Raw genomic sequence first — 5,261 nt, 5'->3', positions numbered from 1 at the left:
GGCCATTCCAGCACAGGAACCACAGGGCAAGAATGAAGCCGTGCAAATCGAGATGTGCGCTCATCGAGACATAACCCAACTCTGAGTCTAAAAATCCCTGGTTCCTAGATGTTCCAGAAACTCTACAACCTTTTACAACCCCCCCATTCTCCTTTATCAAATGAGCTCGACTCCCTTTTCCTCCGTGGTGTTTGTCGACTCTCATGTACACTCATCCAACTAATTGACTGAATCATGTAACCCCTTTTTTTCCATTACCACATTACTAAAGTGCATGTAAACACATAAAACCAGATTATATTCATAACCTGATTACTCCCAGTTATTGGATTATTGTGGTCATGTAAACAGGCTCATTGACAGGAGTCAGATTCCAGAAGCTACCAGCAGAGAGGATGCATGGTGTTGAGGAGCAAAAACATGTTAAAAACAGCGTGTATTTTAAACTTTAAATATATTATTTATAACTTGTAGTTAAGAGTATGTTGCAGTGTTAGGGACAGTAAATGACTGATTTAACAGTTCATCAAGTGATGCTGTGTGGTGAGAAACTGTTCTTGTGTCATTCCAGAAACTTAATTAGTCCGGATGTGTCAGCCCTCTCTGCTGCTGCCCACAGTCTGTGATTTAAGCTCATAAGATGTCTGAACTTTACACCAGAACTTGTCTGCTGCAGTTGTAGATGATTAGGAATCAAGGGAAAAATGCATACATGTAGTGGGCGAGGGAGCTACCACAGTCATTGCTGCGCTGACAGCTGTTGGGTCTACAGGGCTTTCTGTGATACGAACACTCAGTGTGGGAGGGGTGTAAAGCCAAGCACCGGCAAGCGTGTAATGGAAGAACCTGAGGGAATTAGAAACCATACTGAGACAGTGTCATCCCGCATTTAGAGCAACTCTCTGAAGAGCAGGTCAGTTTTTGTTTTGTTTTTGTTGTATGTTTTTTTTTCTTTCTTTTTTTCTTTTTATTGATCAAATATCAAATATCTTATTAAAATGCTTTACAAAATAGTGCTATGGTGCTTGTATGGAGACCAAAATCAAAATCTTGTACTCACTGTTTGGCGACTTGCTCTCACTAGTGTTGTACAGACAAAAGCCCTCACAGACAAATACCACCTAGAACAGCTGATAAAAGGGCCAACCAGAATCACAAAATGCTCAAGTACACAACTTGACCTATTTTTCTCCGATAAATGTGAAAGGATAACAAAAAGTTACAATCTGATCACCGGTTTGTCCGATCACAACTTAACTCTGGTGGCAAGGAAATTAACTAAAAAAAGATTTCAGAACATTATACCAACACCACGCCACACAAATGTTTTCTGGCATACTATCCTCTGAAGACCTGGAGCTTAGTTGTCAGTTATTTACATCAAATATCATTGCTGTCAGAGATAACTTCACTGAGGAAATCCAGAGAAAAAATAGAAACAAAGTCAACCTGCCTTGGTTCGATGAAAACCTATGGCAACTGATGAAATTTAGAGACGCAGCTTTAAAAAAGGCCATTAAGACCAAGAGAGACACTAACAATTTGGCTTACAAAAGTTTAAGGAACAAAGTGATTAAGGAACACATTTTTATGTTCAACTTATGAACGAGGCTAAAGGTAATGGCAAGAAAATTTGGGAAAGTTTTAGCAATTTGACAGGGAGAGCTAATATATATTTAGATACTATTAAGAAGTGCAAAACAAAGAGAAATTGCGCAAAACTTAAAATCTGTAAACAAGTAGCTGATTTTTCAGGAGATGCCACGGACATGCCACAGGTTGCCGCAGACTGCCACAGACTGCCACTGGGGTGCCATTACCTGCCAATGCCACTGGGAGGATCTCGCTGTCTCTCTAAATGACGTTGTACAAACACTATTCTTAATCTACTCGTGTCATTGATCTCTATGGAACAGATATTAATCTTAGACTATTTTCACTAAACCATGCATCCCAAAGCCAGAGCAATAACATGCCCAAGTCTTCCTTTGCTCACGCATTTACTGTCCATTTTCATTGTTTTTTTTTTTTGTTTGTTGTACAACATATTTCACCTCCTTGTTTACTAGCATCAGAAACATTTTTTTTAAAAATCAGTAGCGCAATAACACTTTGCTCATTTTGTCAGTTAAAACAATGACTGCATATGTGAACATCACAACTGATATTCATGTAGAATATTCCACTTGTTTATTTTATGTTATGTGCTATGGAAACATATATACATATACATATATATACATACTAAGAATATAGGTATACTGTATATAGTTAAATCTATAGGTTTCTACTTCAACAGCAACTACAACGTTTGCTGAAGTCACTGAACCTCCAACTGCCTCCAGAAGCTGACAGAATACTGTAGTTGTGCTGGGAATTCCTACTGTGAAAGTGTGAAGCTGTATAAACAGTTATATATGTTATGTACTGCATATGCTATAACTAGATCAGCTCTCCTTCAATAAAATGAGATGCTCTGAATTCTGCCACAGTGGATGCAGGGACCACATGATACAGCAGCAGATTTTAGACTTGTGTGTAATATAATATATGGTTTGGATTTTATGTGAAGGCTGCTGTCCTTGATGGATGGTGCATTTTTGTGTATGTCAACACTGACAGTTCATATCTCACAAACATCAGCTGAGCTGCTGCTATCATTGGACTGTGGTGCTTTATTGTGAATTACTGCTGTGCAGAACACTTACTGTAATACACAGTGACAGACAACTCGGATCTGCTGTCAGATTGAGTGTCATTGATTGTTTTCATGCTGTCCTCCTCAACAGTGTATTTCAAAATAAAACAGATTCTACTTGAATCCCTGCAGGGACACAAGATGCTATTATAAAGTATAAATCGAGGAATACATTTGCATTCATTTCCAGTTTGGAAATGCTTAGTTAAGCCTAAGAGTTAAATGCTGCCGTTATTTATGTTTTTGGACAAGAACGTTATTCTCTACCAGAAGAAAGTAGAAAGAGAGGAGCGAGCACAAGGTCATCAAGCTGATAATAATGGGGGCAATGTACATACAACTATATAGATGAGATTTTAACAGTTTGCTACCGGTTCTTCGTTGATTCAGTAACTTAATCATGATAAACCTGGAGCAGGGGAGTATTAAGTGGAAGTGGGTCCACTGAGACAGTATGTTTATGTACGCAGTCAAGGGCAGGGTGAGTCATCAGAGCACTTTACAGAAAACTGAGTACAGGGACTTTGGTAAATTCTAAGAAATCATTTTTGTAATGTATTTGAAAGACCCCCAAGAGAATGAAGAGGATAACAGCATGGAAAACATATTTTTGTATTCAGTTGTTTCTTTAATATGTCAGTCATTTTAAATACAGCACTCTAACTGAATGAAGATACAACACTCTCTCACATTGTTACATGTCCCTCCTGGCAACGATATGAATAATCAATAGGTGTGTTTGTTTTGGGGCGAGGCCTTTTAAGGCCATGTAAAATGCTCTCCTCTCTACTGAGAGTCATACTGTAATGTGGGGTCCACTGGGGCATTAAGCTGGGGCAGATAAAAAATGATCACAGAAGGGCTGATTTCCTAATGCTGATGTATGGCTGTGACAGGACAGGTGCTGCCTCCACAGCTTCCCAGCACCATGTCAATTAATCTACTCTGTCATGTGATAAAGCAGCCATGAATTACCCAACACTTCCTGTAAAGAACAGCCCATAAACTGCTGATTGGACACACACACACACACACACACACACACACACACACACACACACACACACACACACACACACACACACACACACACACACACCACTCATGCAGCATGTATACTTCTCCCATTGGCTGGATACAAGTTAATATGTGAAATTGGTTTTGTTTCAGAAAACGGACAGACCTTTGCCAGAAACATTGTCTTTCACATACACACAGCCAGACATTCAATCAAATCAACTTCGCTTCAAAGTTGTTGAATTCTGCTTTATACTAACTTCAATTAAATTTTATTAAAATTAGCTGGCCTCAACCTGTCATGGAGTGTCCCGATTGAGATGGATGCCAGGTTCTCTGTAATATCCCTGGTTCTATTCTTTCTGAAAAGCTTTGTTGTATGAATCATCTCAATGTTGTGAGTCAAGGAAACCGGACTAACTTTAAATTACTGAGAATGTTTAGCCACTCATCCAAATGGCATCTTTGATGTGTTTCAGTGTGTTTTGCTGCTGAGACAGTTAAGGAGCGATGTTATTATTTACTTGTATGTGATGTCGCTGTGGTAGTGTTGTTCCTAGAACATCATAATTAATTTTGTTCTAGAAATTGTACAAAATAAAATAAAGTTACAAAGTCTGATTGTGCCTATTCTTGTAGGATGTCATCCTCTATTGGCTGTAGTAATTATGACTACTACAAAAGAGGAAGTGAGGAGAAGTAGTATAAAGACTGAAAAGTCTGTAGAAGGAGAAGGTTGGGGATAGGCGGCCAGGTCAAGCAAGCACAGGACTTTCAGCCAGGAGACCGCCCGTGTAAAACCAAAAGTCAACAGTGAGTATTTTTAGCTTGCATAAGAATATTAAGTAATGTAAGAACATTTGTAACTTAAGTTATAGTAGTAACATAGTTTTTTTGGTGTGTTCTTTAAACCTGTCCTGAACCATTTTAGCAGTGTGATAGGGGAATGTTATCCTGCTGGAACAGCCCACTGCCATTAGGGAATATCGTTTCCATGATGGGGAGTACATGGTCTGCAACAAGGTTTGGGTAGGTGGAACGTCTCAAAGCAACATCCATATGAATAAGCAGGACCAAATGTTCTCCAGCAAAACATTACCCAAAGCTTTAAACTGCATCCACTGGCTGGCAGTCTTCCCACAGTGCATCCTGGTGCCATGTGTTCCCCAGGTAAGTGACACACACAGGCACCTGGCCATCTGCATAATGTGAAAGAAAACGTGATTCATCAGACCAGGCCACCTTCTTCCATTGCTCAGTGGTCCGGTTCTGATGCTCACATGTCCATTGTAGATGCTTTTGGCGATCTGACCAGTCTGCTCTCATGCAGCCTAATATGCAGCATGCTGTGATGCATATGTGCTCTGACACCTTTCTATCAGAACCAGCATTTACTTTTTCAGGAATCTGTGCTACAGTCACTCGTCTCTGGGATAAGACAACATGGGCTAGCCTTTGCTCTCCATGCAATGACATTCTGAACACAATGGCGCAACACTGCGAGCTGGCAGCAGTGCGTTGTCTTAAGATCCAGAGTCTTGCCTAT

The sequence above is a fragment of the Sparus aurata genome, chromosome 16, assembly GCF_900880675.1.
Source record: "Sparus aurata chromosome 16, fSpaAur1.1, whole genome shotgun sequence".
In the NCBI taxonomy this organism is placed as follows: Eukaryota; Metazoa; Chordata; class Actinopteri; order Spariformes; family Sparidae; genus Sparus; species Sparus aurata.
Note: the sequence above shows the minus strand (reverse complement) of the source record.